Here is a 17,849-nt window from a genome sequence, read left to right as displayed (position 1 = left end):
ACCAATACCAGCTTATGTTTAATTCCATAGTGAAATTCCGTCACGTTTGTACCTGTTTTGCAATATAGCCACGTGGCCCGGTCGATGAACTGTTCTGATTGACTTTCGTTCAACGAATTTTGAATCACAAGTAATTTCTGATTGTTTTTCTTGGGAAATGTGTTTCACCTGGGATGAATGTAGTAAGATTCCAATATAGTTCATATATGATTTTTTAAATGCTATTGGAATTTCAATCATATCTTATTTGATTCTGCTTTCACAGGAGCCACCCTCACCCGCTTCCAACACATGCGCACGAAATTTGCAAACCGAGGCTGTTGGTAGTGTCCAATACCAAATAAACAAAGCGACAACAGCAAAATCACGACTACCAACGGGTGTAGCGTGATATGCTACTCAACATGCAATAACTGCTGAGCTGTGTGTTGTAGCTGGACAAAAAAATTCGCCACACGGCGCAAAAAGTAAACAACACACCTACCACGAAGCATGTGATGATAGTCGAGGAGCCCCAATCGCTACCGTAGTCATCGCATCCACCACCAGTTGGTATCACGCCAGCGATCGGCTTAGACGTTCAGTTCCATTCATCCCCCCGAGTTCGCAACGCAACCATATGCCCCGAGTAGAGCGTGTGAGAAAACCAGATTTCGCTCCCCGAACAAGGAAAGTTTTGCCCGCGAATTTCGTTTCTACCGTCCAGCGGACCAGTTCTGGATTATTAAGGGTTGTGCACACCTACCTGTAGATCCGTCCCGTCCGTCGTCAGTTCTTGGAGGTCAGTAAGTCGCCAAGTATCGCTACCGTATTGTGTGACCTGTTCGACGACGACAAAAACGGGTCGAGTGTGTCGTGATATGCTAATTAGGTAGGTCGTCTACGCAGTTGATGAATGAACCTGCAGCAATCAATGTGGGAGTATTGCATTGGCTAGTGCTAAGTAGTGTCCGGATTGCACAGTTTTGTCCCGCCGACGGGACCGTAGAAGAGAAACGAAGAAGAAGTGCATCGACGACGACGACGACCGAAGTGCAGTTATTGTGTCTTTGTGTGCCTTCGAGTGCTCGTTTTTGCGAAGAAATTGTGTGTCGTGTTGGCTCCAGTTAACCTGCAATCCACGCAATCAGCTGCTATGCTGCAGTGATGCATGTGCTGTAATGATCGGTTTTATGTGAGAGTTGGAAAAGAAAAAAAAACAGAAATCTACGCAGCGACGACCCGATGCATGCAGCGGTCAGTGGATTTTTAGAGGCCAAACAGTCAATCAGCAGCAGTGTGAACTAACAGCGATTTCCAAATTGTGTAAGACGAATAGCTTCTTGCGTTTCTGTGAGCGACCTGAGCCGCCAATTTGGAGGTGTGTACCTACTCAAGCGAAGGGGCTTGAGATAACTCAGTCAATTGCGTCGCCAACGCACGGATATCAACTGAGCAGTTCTGTTGCTCAGCGTCGAGGGATTATCGGATAGCGCGAGAAAAAGGTAACTTTTGGAACTCGGTGCGTGAGGGTGATGACGACAACGGTAGATATCACTTAAGGTGATGTGATGGGATTTTTTATTATGTCGATACGAAACGAAACGAAAATATCGTATTTTTTTTTTTCAAACGAAACCAATTTTTGAGTGCTGGATTCCGCACCACTTGCTAAGAAGGAGATTGTCCACATCATGACGGCTTACAAACAGTCGGACTCAATCGATATCTAAGGGCGCAAGTCCTGATGGCATTCCCACCATAGAAGGGCAAGCCACCTCAAAAGTTTGTTCGAGAATTTAGTTCATAACTAGCTGAGCTACGGGTCTATTTAACGCCTTGGTAAATTTCAGATTAGATAAAGCATGAAGGTTTCTATTGTCCAATAATTTCAGCCTAGCCAGTTGCTCTAATGGGATACAGTAATGTCCCGATTTTGTCAGCCCCATGCTGCATTTAGGGTTGACAAAATCGGGAAAGAGCTAAAATCGGGATAAACAATGTTCGACTATGTTTAATTTCTATTTTAACTTGTGGAATTCGTTTCATGGTTTTGTTAATGTTTGTAGTGTTTTTTTTTAATTTACCTAAATTTTCTTTGTAACTTGAATAGTTAAACTTACACTTCCAGCTTTCAAAACGCACTGTTTTTTTTATTTCAAAACCATGGCATTCAGCCGAGTGTTATCTGATTTCAATGCGGTTTTCATCGATCAATCACAAAATTTCTACAGTATCAGAGATCATGAAAATGAGTCACGTTGGCACCATAGATATTGCTCTGCGAAATGGCACGATCGCATGTTCCTGGTCAAGCTTCGTGGCTTCAAAATACAAGTTTATAAGAATACTTTCGCTTGCACTCCAATGAACTTGTGCTTCAAAGCCATGAAAAGTTCTTGATTTCAATGCACAAAATTGGGATTTTCTGGACCAACACCATGTGTGTAATTTTAACACATCCTGAAAAAAAACATGTTGAGCTTTTTTCTACACCTCCTGCTGTTTTTTTTAATTGCTCGACACATAAGGATGTTTGAGATTATGAAGCTTCTTTATGTGTAACATTCTTAAAAAGAATAAATCATCCCAAGAGCCGTTTTATATAATATTTTAAAATTACACACCAGGTATAATTTTGTGTAACTTCATTAAATACATGGTTCTAAATTTTTTCGTCGTACCTGTGTCACGAAGATAATCATTTTATGAGCAACATATTATAGTGATAATTGAGAGAAACATAAATTATCATCTCATTGAATCAGAATACTATCCTGGTGAACTCGGAATTTTTTATCATAACCATAAACTGGCGTAAGAATTTTTAGACTAAATGAAAATTTTCATAAAAGTCACGTTATAATATATGCTGATTCCCATAAAGGATCTGGTATCAGCTGGATGTTCTACTTTCCAATAACGTCTATGAGAGGCTCAACAACTTCCACCTCTCACGAGCCACGTGGTTCAACGGGAAAATCAGCGACATCGACGAAGTACAAATGTTGGACCAAATCGTGAACTGGGCTTTATTGAAAGATTTATTGAATCTTCTGTTCGATGACGTTATTTTATTTCGTCATTTTAGGGAAATCGCTAAGAAAATGGAATGGGAAATAGTGCTGGAAAACATCGCATAAATCCTCCTCTTTTAATTAATTGTTCTTTTTTTCGGTTTCATTGATCATCATTAAATATAAGAATGAATTACTCCAATTATACGTTCTAAAAGTGTTTATATCTTATCACAATCATCACAGACTATCAAATAAGGATTATTTGATTTCTCCAATGAATCTCATTAGGATATTTTTATTTGGTCACTACACATTTGCATTTGCATCAATTAAACTGAAGCTTGAAGATCAAGACGCATTTCATGCCTAACAGCAGAGTGGTTTATTGTCTATACTTAGTCGCAAAGTTTTATCTAAATAAGGTATCGAATTGTCGTCGAAATAACATACATATTGTACACCATGAACATGTTAACATGATACCGTTCCGTGACGACTAATACGATACTAAGGAAATCTCACTATTTAAATGATCGTATAGACGAGGCCAAGGTCATAACTGACTTTGTTTATTACGTTCGTACTCATTTCCAATATAAATCTGATTAAAATAATATAATGCTTAGGTTGACAAAATAAGGTCAAAAAGGGTGCTAAAATCGGGGGTAGATAAAATCAGAGGTGGACAAAATCGGGTCATTACTGTATAAAGATTTCACATAGTTTGTTGAATAATAATTAGCCGTAGTGGGACGCCATCATCAAAATCTGTATACAGCATGTCGGACAAGACACACACATACACAACAACAAAACGCAACCTCTAAATCCCAGAAGAAGGTGAAATATACACCGAAACGTAGGAAAGTAGATGAAAAAGGCGTTTTAGCTGCTTATCTAGACTGAAAGAGCCGAAAACCGTTAAAATACTAATTCCTTAAGATAGAGTCCTTTTCTTCCAGAAATAACTCCAGAATTTCCCCAGGCATTTAAAAAAAATTCCCTCATTCGCAACATAAAATCCCCTATGAAAACGTCTATGGAATCCCTCCGGGTAATTGCTCCTCAATGTATTCTATCAAACGAATTGCGTAAAGCCACAATGCATAGGATCATGATTTCTATACTAACATTTGTTTCAGATATGCCTTCAAATATTTCCTTCTGAATTCTTAGGCATTACACTCGGAATTTCCGTAAGGATTGATTCAGGGAGATTTTTCATAATTTTCATCAAAGATTGTTCCATTAATCTCTTCCGACGACGACGGACGAGTTTTATATAGATTTTTGATGAAATTCAAACAAGAATATTATCAAAAGTTATTTGAGAAATATCTCTGAGAAAAAATCTATAAATTCTTTTACCAATTCGTACAAAAGTTTTTCATGACGTACCTTCTAGGATTCATTTTAATTGAAGTAAAAATTATTACAAAGATTATTATAGAATTATTTTTTTCGAATATCCCTTGAGCAACTTGTGGAATCCAAGAAGCAGTTTGTCGAGATATTTTATACTTTTAAGGTGCCATTTTTCAAAAAAAAAAAAAAATGTATAAGAATTTCAGAAGGTGTCATCTGAAATGAATACTTGGAGAAATCCCTATAAACTTCTCGGTAAGTTCTTTGCTAGATTTTCCATACAAAATCATGGAGTAGTTCCTTGTACTTTTCTAATTTTTATTTTGAACACCCATATCCTTTTTTTATTCTCTAAGTCTCTGGCTATTTTTGACAATCATAAAAATTTCAGGTGTTACGATACTTTAGAAAATCCAATTGCTACAACACTGATGTGTAGGATTCAGAAGAATGGCACAATTTCTGTGATAGGATGGGACGCCATGTTTGTTGAGAATGAAAAAATCGGATTGTTAATTCAGGACAAAGTTGTGAACTTCACTGCGTTTCAAGACTCTAAGCTGATGATTGATTCGTTTCTGGGTTCCCGAGGAAGAAAGAATAACTAGCAATAACTTATGCATACCATATTTTGATATCATACCACATTCATATTGTTCAGTTATCAATACCTTATTTTGGTATTCAAATGGTATTTGAAAAAAAAATGTTTAAAACAATTAAAAATACTTCATTTTGGTATTCGATAGCTATTGAGGACTGCTGGAGGTATTGAGCTATTATAAAAAAAAACTCTTATATGATAATCCATCAAGTATTATTAAGATATTACAATACCTGATCTGATTATCTGCTTGATATTTGTCGAATATGCAGAAGGTATTGTTTGAGGTATTTTACCTCTTATGCAGGGCTCATTCATACCTCATTCAGGTTGTAAGTATTGGAAATTATCAGGTATGAAATACCTCAATTTGGTATTCAGTAGTTATTTTCTTCTGCTCGGGAACCGATCCTGCAGAAGTACGTTTCAGTCACTGTCAAAAGTTGATTACGAACGCAATGAGAAAACCCTCTATTGGCAGCTGTTGCCGCTAGTAGTCAATACAGTTAACTCTCCCTTACTCGATATTCCGTATCTCGATATCGAGTTAGAGAACTGTAGTAAAAATTGGTTTTCATGGCTAACTCTATGGTCCCTTGGATTGCATTTGCACTGGTTTCGTTTTCTATAACTCGATGGTCCCTTGGATATCGAGTTATGGAGAGTTGACTGTAGTTACTTACATTTAGAATGTTCTTCTTTAGCTCTGACTGTTTCTTGAACTGAAGAGCTCATTATGATTATTTATTCTTCTTCAAATTAAGCTGTTCTTCGAAATTCAACTTGTAAATTCATTTCAATTGCATACTAACTGTACTGCCCATATTCGCATTATAGTCCCATGTATATAAGAAATCTCATAGAACACGGGACTGTTATGCTATTATAGGCCGGGTAGCTCCCTATTGTTTTAATTTTGGGCCAAACGGCATTCGGCCAAATAACCCTTTCCGCCAAATGGCGTTCGGCCAAATGACCCGGAACCCTAAGAAAAGCCTCTTAGTCGTCGACTAAGCAGGACGACAGGACTGTAGAATACTTCCATGAATTCTTCTTCCAGCAAAATCTTCTTATAATTCCAGAAAGAATCTTCTTGTGATTCCTCCAGAAATTCTTTCAAGAACTCACAGGGTTTCTTTCAGCGATTCCTTTAGGATTTGTCGAAATATTTATGGAGGAATTCTTAAATAAGTTATTTGTGAGATTCCTGTAGCAAGTCGCACAAAACAAGCTTCGGCAAGAATTTTATTCAAGGATTTCACTTGGATTTTTTCAACTATGCCTTCAAAAATTGCGACAGGGTTTCCTTTAGGAATTGTTAAGGCTGAAGCGGGAATTGCTGCAGGAATTCATTTAATGGAGGAATGTCTTGCAGGGCGCCTCCAGGAATTTATGGGATGCTTTCAATAAACATTTTAGGGGCCTCTGACAAAATGCTTGGGGTACGCTGGAAAGGCTCAGAAAAAATCCAAGAAATTTTCCAAACATTGCAGGTTTTCATGGGAACCTCTAAAAACCCCTTGGATACCACTTAAAACTTTCGGGAATATAATAAATAGTTTCATGGTTTAAGAAATCCCCCGGTAGGTCACTTTATTCGACCTAGTAACTAAAAAGTAACTATTTCTAACGAAAAGTTACTATAGTTTCTTTTTCAGAAAAATGGTCTCTAAAGTCACTATTTTAGTGATCTAATAATAATGAAATTTATGGCTGGGTTAGCTTTTCAAAGGTTTATGAACAAAACGTTGACAGACAAAACATCGAAAGGACAAAAGGTCGAAAGACTAAACGTCGAAAAGATAAACTGCCCATACTTGCTTAACAGTCTCACTTTTATAGGAAATAAATAAAAATATGTAATATGGGACTGTTTTGCGAGTGGGGCAGTAAAATGACGAAAACGATTTGCTTGATTTGAAATTTTTCCTACCTTTCAACGTTTTTTCTTTCGACCTTTCGTCCTTTTGAGTTTTGTCTATCAACCTTTTTGTCCTTAAACCCATAAAACCATCTATTTGATTCCTCAGGAAGTTTCAGTGGTTTTTAAGGAGCCTCTAGAGGTTCCCAGGACAAGCTAAAATACTTGGGGCTTTTCAGCTGGGAGTGTTCCCAGCGTACCCCAAGGGGTTTACATTTTATGCTTTCAACTTTTTGTTATTTGAACATCTGTCTTTCGAACATTGGTCTTTCGACCTTTTGTCATAGATTCCTTCGTGTGTTGCTTATCGCAGTTCAAACGCAAAATTGTATTCAGTGACCTAACACATAAATAAAATGCGTAGAAAATACGAAAAAGGAACTAGGTATATAAACCAACTCATAGAAAATTTCTCTCAACCACCAGTAAAGTGTCTATATTTGCAAAACTATGAGAATGATTCAATTTATTTTAATAAGGCCATAGGTTTTTAATTCAATTTCCAATCAAACATCGATATTTCGCAAAACTCAAGTCTATTACATCAAAACTTTTCGATGAAATTTTCCATTTGAACCAAATGAAACTTAATAAAGGGCTTTTGAGTGACTTGGTCACTTTATTCGACCTAGTAACTAAAAAGTTACTATTTCTAACGAAAAGTCACTATAGTTTCTTTTTCAGAAAAATGGTCTCTAAAGTCACTATTTTAGTGATCTAATAATAATGAAATTTATGACTGAGTTAGCTTTTCAAAACAACAAGAAATAGTCATTTGTTATAATAAAGATAAATATAGTGTGATTTGAAAATCAAAATGGCAAGAAAAATAGCGGCTCCTGGCTTACTTTCTGAAAGAATTCAGGTGAATATTAAGTAAATATTTCCAATTGAAAAAGCATTTTCTGGCTGAAATATTTCAATAAATTTTACGAAAATTAGGACCAATAGCTAACAGACCTGCTGAATAAATTACCAGTGAACTTCCTGCAGTAATCTGCTGCTATAGAAAATATCTTAAACCTCATCGAACCTTTTCCAGAAGATATGCCAGAGACGGTTAGGAACAACAACAACAAAAATTAAAAGAGTTTGTCAGAAACTCATGCAGGAATTCAAAGCCGAGTACGAATTTCAGATCATCAAATCTTTGCCAGTAAGTTCCTCATGAACAGGAATTTCGCTAAAAATTCTATCATGAGTTTGTTTTCCGGAAAACATGTATTTGATAACTAACGAGTTATTTCCGACTGAAATCAGAAATATAAATTATTTACCCATACCAAGCAAGTATTATTCTCGTAAAAAAAAGAAATGATATCTCTAAAGCATTTTTTTTTTGACAACTCATGACACTCAAGTTTTTTTTCCAGATAGATAACTGTTAAGAAATATTTAAAATTACTGCAGTAGTCTACACTCTAAATTCAACCAATGTGTAGATCGGTTAATAAACACATAAAACGTGTTTCCATTTCTCATCATTTTCATGACTAATGCTTGAATTTCTGATGTCACTTTTTGGACACTATTTTGATCATTTTGATCACTAAAGTCATTATTATTTTGCTGTCTGACCACTACCAACCCTGTTGATCTCGCCTCAAGGGATTCCGTGGAATTCCGCGGTATTTCACTTCGAACGATTTATAACGGAATTATCTGAAAAATTCCGAGATGAACCAGCCTCGTTAATAAAGATACGTAGGATAGATGTATCAAAAGTTGAGGTACTAAGAACGATTGAACTTCATTTAACCGCCTTAAGGCGCAAGAAAAAATGGCACAAAAGTCAGAACTGAAAATGCAGTTTTCTGCTTGTAAAACAATAAATTGATGAAAATAAAAACACACAGCCTTTATATATGGCAAATAAAAGAGCTATGTGTTTTTATTTTCTTCGATTGACAAATCGAAAAAGGAGAAAACTGCTTTTTCAGTTTCAACTTTTGCACCATTTTTACTTGGGCCTTAATTCAAGAAGCGCAATCATTGTACATGTTAATGTTGTAACAGGAAGTAACGACCATTGACTTTATGAGAAAAATGATTTCATCGCAGTAATCCATGGCAAGTCAGTGAAAAATAATACCTCCACTATTGGTACACTGTTCCTTTAGTTGCGGTAAATTTTTAAATTATGTTCCTATAGTTGCGGTATCCATGGGTTTCCTATGGGATCCTCCACTATAGGAACACTTTACCGCAACTATTGGTACAAGCAAGAACAGTTTTAGCAATTTTAGTAATACTTCATCAGTTTTAAACCAATTTGAACACTCTTTTCAACTATTCCGTGTATCAACAAGCTAATACGTCGATTAGCATTGTCCGTTCTGTGTCTAATGCAATAAAATCAGTGAAAACGGCACTACCGCAACTATAGGAACACCCACAACTAAGGGAACACTAACCCTAATAATAATTCGGAATGTCGCATACTCTTAATATCGCTTATTCCAAAAATTATGATACGTCTACGTAGTGCGACATCCAATTGCGTAGACGATTAGAAGGCAGTGGCCGTGATAACAGCTGAACAGAGGCAGGTCTGGCCTCTTCGACGCGCGTGCCTACTTATGTATTTGTATTCCGTATATGCGACATGTGATAGTGGTGCGATTTTGAAGGAGTTCAACTATCGTCCGCGGGTTGATCGGCTTGTTCTGGAGGGGCGAGAGGCGGTTGACCTTGAAACGAAAACTGAACCGTGAGCGTGGCGTTCGTTTTGGGCAATTTGGAATCTTTTGCGTCTCCATCGCTTAGGTATGGCGTAAGCTTTCTCGCTGAAAGATGGTTTCGTTCATGAATGAACGCGGCGGAAAGTGAAACGATCAATCAGTAGTTACTCATCGTGCACTTAAACTAGCATTGTTCGGGCAAGTAATTGCCTGAGAGAGCGCCGATTGCTAGGCAAAGGTTACAACAAACGAGTTAATCTAGATCACGCGGACGATCGAGTTGATGGTGATCGATGACTGCCTAGAGCGATCGATGCTTGTTTGATGTGTTATTGAAGCGTGGCCCGATTAGTAGAGCACTGGATTTTTAATTTCTACTGTTCGATAGAGGATGGGTGGAAAATTTATAAAACGGTTTGTAGACTGGATGGAATCATATGATCAGCGGGCTGCACTGTCTGATGGACATTTGATTGAAAATCTGATCAGGAAGAAACATAAAATCAGCAAATTGTAGAAAAAACAGCCCTTATTATTATCTAACCTTGTTGAATAAAAGCATGATTTCTCACATAACTTATAATCTTGCCCTAAAAGCCATTATTCACCAAGATTGGGGGATTGGCGTTTGCAGAATCGACATTCGGGAAACTCACATTAAATTTTGGGAAAAAGTAGCACAACCATGACAGATACTTCCTGTGGATTTTTTTCCAGCAATACTTCAGTCAACCATCACATTAAGATGAAACATGTCGGATATCAAACATGGCTGTCACAATAACCGGATTGTACCCGTACTTATGATTTCAAAAGCACTTATCTGCAGATATAACGAACATAGAAAGGCGATCTTCTTATTTTAAATTTTCTGTTAGGACTACAAAGCTAGAAAAGAAATTGCACAGTCATTCTTAGTTTCATTCACTAGATTTGTGCTTTCATGGTTTTAATACATTTTTTAATGTGGATTCCAAGCTGTTTCACCTTGAACATATTTGCTTAACACTTCAGGACGTACACCAGCAAATCGTACACATATTAAGGGTGAAATTCAATCAAACATAGCACTACAAATTCTTTGAATCATAAGACAAACCTTTCAATGTTTTTTCCAGTTTTAATGCTCGAGGAGCAGAATAGAAAAGTGTATAGAAGTAGTCGTTCAACCTGAATCTAATGATAACAATCCATTCAGTGAAGTATGGATCCATAAATAGCTCAACGACTATTATTAATCTTGCTTGTTGTCTGAACTCTTTCATAGTCCAATGAACAAGAATTATGCTGATCCACTATGTATAGTAAAAGCAGCTTTATCACCACATGAAGTGTGTCCGCTCGTGTACACTTTACCCACAAATACAGGGCAGAACTCTCGTAAAAACACTTGCCGATTGTTGATTACGATGGCAAAACAAACTCCGATGACGCACAAAGGCAACGAATCGAGCGGAGGCAGAGCTCTGTCAAAACAATATTGCGCTGAATAGCGCAGCGACTCCAACTTGGTTGGCATCTCATACCTACTATTATAAGTCCCGTCGTCGCCTTCATGTGCGGTGGTCACATGCCACACATGAACGACGACGTGACGCCGCCGAGACGACAACGGGTATCATCAAAAACGTTCCGCTTCCACATGATGACCATCCGAGTTCCGCTGATAATGGAAAATGGGCCAAAAATAATGCGGAATTCGTCCATCGGCTATCACCGGCGATGACTTAAACCGAAGAACAGAATGACAGCTGACCTATGCGCGAATGCCGGTTGTAAATTATTTTTACTGGTTCCACCCAACTGCACAATTTGCCTTGAGTCATAATTTGCCAACTTGGAATATGCCAATCGGTAATGCGGTTTAACATGCTCACATTCGGTCATCAATCAGAGTTGGAAATGCATTCCGGACTGCTTCAAGACGGTATTGGTTAGGTGTTTTTTGCATCTTCTGTAGCACTTAGGAGTAAAAGAGACAATTTTATGGCCAAAATTTCGAAAAATTAAAGAGCTTAAATTTTATTTCAAACTTGAAATTTGCAATTTTATTGTTTTGATCGAGGTATAACTTAATTAGATTTGAATTTCCATTATATCCAAGGAATGTTATATTTAACTTGGGAAATGTACCTATTATAGATATTCAACGCAAAATTGCTATTTTGACAGTAAGTTCTCTTTCAATAACTGTGGAAGTACTCATTAGAGTGATGCAAATTTTGAAATTTTAGCTCCCCTATGCTTAAATGATTTTAATTATAGTTGATAGCATCCTCTTAAAATTTGAAGTGATTCGGAAGAAATTTGACTGTGCACACGCCATTTGAAGTTTATATGGAGATTACTATGGAAAACGCCAATCTTTTGTGTTCAGCCCTCTATCTCTTCGCCATAATATTTTATGGAAAAGTGAACACACTCATCTCATGTGAAAACTTCCTAGCTACAACTATGCCGAAGACCACTTTTTGATTGGACGTCAGGATAAATTGTTATTCATCATCATACAGTTGGTTTGCATGTAGCATGCTTTACCAACTGTTCGGCAGGCAACAGTGGTGCTCCTGGTGGGAAGAATAGATCAAAGTAATCCAGGCTACTATGTTCTACAGCAAAAAAAGCAGTGTTGCTATTGAAGTAATTGAATGATCATCTCAGCATAATATAGACTTTGTTATCAATAATAACAAATTATCCTTACGTCCCATCAAAATGTGGTCTTCAGCAAAGTTGTAGCTGGGAAGTTTTCACATAAGATGAATGTGTTCACTTTTACATAAAATATTATGACGAAGAGATAGAGGGCTGAAGTAATCTCCATATAAACTTCAAATGGCGTGTGCACAGTCCAATTTCTTCCGAATCACTTCAAATTTAGGGAGGATCATTTTCATCATAATTGACATCGTTTAAGCATAGGGGAGCAAAAACTTCAAAATTTGCATCAGTCTAGTGCTCATAGAACAACAAGTTGCGTAGCACACTCTGTCCCATGAATCTGTAGTGGAACAACTCCAAAAAATCTTCAAGAAATAGATGGTGGAAACTTCGAAGAAGTTGCGCAATTTTGCGCTGGAGGAATTCCTGAAAATTCTTTTTGGAATGTTTGATGAAACCTCTCAAAAAACATAACCAAGAAGAAACTAGAAAATATGTAGCAGGAATATATGCAAAAAATCACAAAAGAGTTCCTGGATAAAATTCTGAAGAGCATCTCAAGAAAGTTAATGTGAATCAGTTCATGAAACTTTGTAGAGCATTGTGGTCAGTTTTGGCCAATTTCTTTGATGGAATCTTTAGTAAGATGTCTAAAGAAATCAGAATTCCTATAAGTAGTTTCTACAACAATTTATAGCATTTCTTTAATCGTTTGCAAATTTCTTGGAACAATTTTAGAATTCACAGAAATCAAAAGAGCACTCTAGAGATTTGAAGTATCCTTGAAAGATTTTCCATTGAAACGTTTTCCATTAAAACGTTTCCGAAGGAATACTTGTTAGTGTTCAGTGGAAATCTTCAGCTGAATACTTGATCAGTTTCAGCGGAATCGCTGAAATTCTTGTGAGAAAAACAAATTCACAAAAAAATTGTGAATATCTTGCAGGAATCACTAGATGAACCCATTTAATTCTTTTTTAATTCCCAATGGATATGGAGAATTGGAGTATTTCCTACCACACAGAATCTTTGAATAAACTCAAGTGATTTGCGTAAGGGTTTGTGGATAAATCCTTACAGCAACACACAATATAGTTGGGTAAATCGGTTCATTTTGGGGAACGAATCCGATCCGAATCATTCATTTCAGTGAACCGGATCTTTTGAATGGTTTAGTGGCTCAGCGGCTCGCAAAAGAAGAGCGAACTGAACTGAGCGAACGGTAAAAACGTACATCGCTCTCTCATTCTTCGAACATTCTTAGCTTAGCTTAGCTTAGCTTAGCTTAGACTGACTACACATATCAATGGTTGCTATTCCGTGATTGACCGAAGTCAGTGAAAATGCACAAAGAATCAACTAGAAGTTCGACTGGGATTGGCCATAATCTTCTTCAATGTGCATAATTCAGTGCCTATATTTGAACAAGGTCAATAACGGCGCCGGCCACGTCCTTGCAGTCAGGTGGGATTGGGGGAAGGAAGGTTAGTGTGTAACCTTTGCTATTTGGAGACCGTGTTTGCCTCTGCATCTCCACAAAGATTACTGGGAGGGATGTTTGTTAATGGGTGTAGCATCTAGTGAACATAGATATTAAGGATATTAATCTAGTAAGCATAGCATTTAAAGATATGAGAAATAAATGACATTCTGTACTCAACCCTCGTCTTATTCACTACATTTGGCGACGACCGGAGAAAACGGAAGGAAGATTCTAAAAATTGAGAAGAGATTTCAATCAACATCAACTTGTTCAAAGAAGAATTGAAGGACCAGAGCAAAAAAGGTGAAATTATCAAGATTTCAAAACCCCAAATGGCTTTTTCCATGGTATGTATCAAACGAGTGAACGAAATGATAAAGTGTGTGGAAATGTCTCCAGCAAAAACGTTCTAGCCGAGAGTTTTTGAAGTCTACAGCCATTAATTCTTGCAAACGGAGACCCGACGTAGTCGGGATGAGCCTCCATGTAGAAAGTGAGACCCGGAACGCCGGGATGCGCCTCACATAAAAATAAACTGAACAGAGGCCCGCTTGACGGGATGATCCTCTAGCGAGACCCGGAAAATCTGGGATGATTCTCAAAGTACCGCGTGTTGAGGCCCGATTATCGGGATGGCCCCCAATATTTTCCAGAGACCCGTGATATCGGGATGGCTCTCTTGGAAAGTGTTCAGAAAAAATGAGGCCCGAGTTCGGGATGGCCCTCAAGTAAATGGAGAAACCTGTAGTAATCAGGATGAATCTCTGGAAAGTTCGAATTAATGGTTCGTAGGAATGTACTAAATTGGTTGAACGAAAATTTAAGTTTGTAATCAATTTTCAATTTGTGTACCAGTTGCCAAGACAACCGTAACTGGGATTGATGGTAGAGTCGATGGAACTAATTTTCTAATGTATTTTGATTCAGATTAACCAAATAGTGCCTCCATTTGTTGAAAGTGATGAAGGCTCACCGGCCATCCGCTGGGAAAAATGGAGAGAGCACTTCGAGGCGTATCTAGAATGGAAAAATGTGGTTGACCATGATGAAAAGTATAAAACGCTGATGTTATTTGGTGGCTCCGATGTACGCCGAGTAATTTCGAAAATAGAAGCAGATGGATCACACCCCATGGACAACCGTTACCGTACCGCTCTTCAGCAGTTGGACGAGTATTTCATTCCACGTGTGTCGAAAACATTCGAAAGGAACGATTCCGGCAAATGGTACCAGCACCAAACGAAAAATTGGATAAGTACGTGATTCATTTGAAGAAGCAAGCAACAGTCTGTGAATTTGAAAATCAAACCGAGAATATGATCGTCGATCAGATCGTATCGACCACCAAAGATGACAAGCTGAAGCGGAAATGGTTAGGAAAGGATTATACGTTGGACGAGGTTCTTGCCATGGCTCGAGCTGAAGAATCTGTGAGATTCCAATTACACGCTTGGGAGGATGGAGCAGCCAGCAACGCAGCCAAGGACTTTGTTAATGTGGTACAAGCTGAAAAATCTAATAATGCTTTTCGTGATAGAAGGAACCGCCGGACAGATAAGACCAATACGTTGCATGCGAATAGATGTTTTCGGTGCGATGGCCGACACACTTCAAGCGATCCAACATGCCCAGCTATATCTCGTAGATGCAAGATTTGCAGCAAACTTGGCCACTTCGCTCGGTGTTGCTTGAAAGGTAAGAAACCATTGAAACAAAACCGTAAAGAAAATCCAATGCAGAAACAAAAGAGGTATGTACGAGAGGTAGCTGAAGAGAACAGTGTTAAGCAAGACGATGACCAAATATTCGATTTGTTTCATCTGGGAGCGGCAAAACGATTTGTGTCTGCTAAAGTAGGTGGTGTTATCTTGAAGATGATTATTGACACAGGTGCGGAAGAAGACATTCTCAGCGAAAACGACTGGAAAATGTTGAAAGCGACAGGTTTTGAGGCATACGGTATCAAGAAGGGAAGCAACAAAGTATTCCATGCATACGGATCCAAGGCTCCGTTGACGGTTTTGGGTGAAGTTAACACAGACATCAGCTTTGAAGGACGAAACGTAGATACTACACTGTATGTGATTCAAGGAGGAAAATGTTCTTTGCTGTCAGCAGACACAGCTGTGAAACTTGGCATCATTAAGTTCCTGGACGTTGTTAAATCGGAACCATTCCCGCGTATAACCGGTAAGCCTTGAAACATATTTATAATTCATAATAAACTTTCCTGTATCATCTGTATAACAGTGTTTATTGTTTCGATAATACAGGAATACAAGCAAACATAAAAATAGATAAGACCATCCCTCCTGTTCGTCAAAGTATCAGACGCATTCCTTTCCCATTGGAAGAGATGACTTTGCTTAAGTTAAGAGAATTAGAAAAGCAGGATATTATAGAACGAGTGACTGAAGCATCTGAATGGGTGTCCCCTATGTTAGTAAAGCGCAAGAGCATTAACGAAGTGAGGATAATTGTAGACCTTCGCGAAGCTAATAGGGCTGTAATTAGAGAGGTTCATCCACTTCCTACCTTAGAACAAATGACAAGGAAAATTGGAGGAAATACTATATTTACAAAGTTAGATATAAAACAAGCTTTTCACCAAGTCGAGTTAATATTTGGTTGGAATATCAGAGACAAACTTCCAAGATCAAATCGTGAAATTGATGTTGAACAAGCAAGGAGAAATGATGAAAAATCTAAAGCGTCAGGGAAGAAGTATACAGATTGTAAGAGGAAGGCTAAACCTTCTAATATAGATGTTGGCGATCATGTTGTCGTAAAGAATTTCGTCAAGAAAAACTAATTAACATGCAACTTTCATCCAGATCCGCACATTGTTGTTCAGCGAGAAGGCACACGTTTAACTTTGCAGAATTTAAAATCAGGAGTAAAATCAAACCGCCACGTGAATCACACTAAACGCGTCCTGAGTAAGAATCCCGTATCTACAGAAGATGAACCTGCTAATAATATTGAAGAAACAAACAACGAAGATGAACCTCGGCCAAAAAGAACTCGAACAAAACCGGCACACTTGAACGATTATGATTTGAACACAGTTAATATTATTAAATGAAAATTCAATAAACTAAAGTTGATAATAAAACAAAGGGAGAGAATGTAGCATCTAGTGAACATAGATATTAAGGATATTAATCTAGTAAGCATAGCATTTAAAGATATGAGAAATAAATGACATTCTGTACTCAACCCTCGTCTTATTCACTACAATGGGAAGGATCGTTGGGTCACAGGATTCACTTTGATAAGCGATTAGACCATGATAAACAATGATTTGTGTGATATATACATGCTTATACGTAAATATAATATTTTCATTTGATATGAACAATTTCTATATAGTGGAAAATTTTGCCGACACTTGAGGTGACGAACCATTCAAAGTTTGTTGAGCAAATACCTAAATGTAACATTCCTACAGCTGTCAGGACGAAAGAATGTGTTATTATATTTTACTCATTTGAAAAGAAACAAAAAACTCGATTGGTTGGGACATCACAGAACACTCTTATTCTTATGCCGACACTTACAGTGGCGAACCATCCAAAGTTTGTTGAATAAAGTGAACCTTTCGCAAGTCTACACTTGTAGTGTCGAACCAAATTCAACCAAAATTCAAAGTTTTTTAATTACAAAAATAAAGGTTTATAAGAGGTGTTCTGAAAAAAAAAAATGTTAAACATAAATAAATCATGAATCAGAGTTTGTGTCGACACTAACAGTGACGAACCATCCATAGTTTGTTGAAAAATCATATTTACATCCCACCATTGTAACGATTAAATGTTCAGTCATACATATTTTATAGATTAGAAATAGTAGCATGAAACGAGCTCACCAATTGATCTGTTATCCTTAACTGAGCAGCCACAATCCACTTTCAGCTTCACTCGTTTGCTCGCCTATAAAAAAGCAATCAGAAAAAAGGCGCGCGACCCGAAAAGGAAAAAAAAAAACGGACGACTGTTCGGGCTTTCTTGACGCACTGCCCAGGAGCAAGTGTCAAGGTCGAAGGATCAAAAAGAACGAACCGATCGCGGCACTTTTTCACTTACTTTAACCGAACTCACCGATCACGCGACTTTTTCACTTACTAGACCGCGCG

General features: G+C 37.7%; 1 protein-coding gene across 1 annotated transcript in view; it reads left to right on the top strand.

Annotated features, from left to right (window-relative positions):
• The first annotated feature begins 500 nt into the window (after positions 1–500).
• The window catches only part of LOC5566341, a 55,434-nt gene continuing 38,085 nt past the window's right edge, over positions 501–17,849 (top strand). The window contains exon 1 of the mRNA XM_021841053.1: positions 501–1,484. The gene's annotated coding sequence lies outside the window, so the exon portion shown is untranslated. The remainder of the gene's footprint in view (positions 1,485–17,849) is intronic.

The sequence above is a fragment of the Aedes aegypti genome, chromosome 2 (assembly GCF_002204515.2).
Source record: "Aedes aegypti strain LVP_AGWG chromosome 2, AaegL5.0 Primary Assembly, whole genome shotgun sequence".
Lineage (NCBI taxonomy): Eukaryota > Metazoa > Arthropoda > Insecta > Diptera > Culicidae > Aedes > Aedes aegypti.
This window is presented reverse-complemented; position numbering and strand designations above follow the sequence as displayed.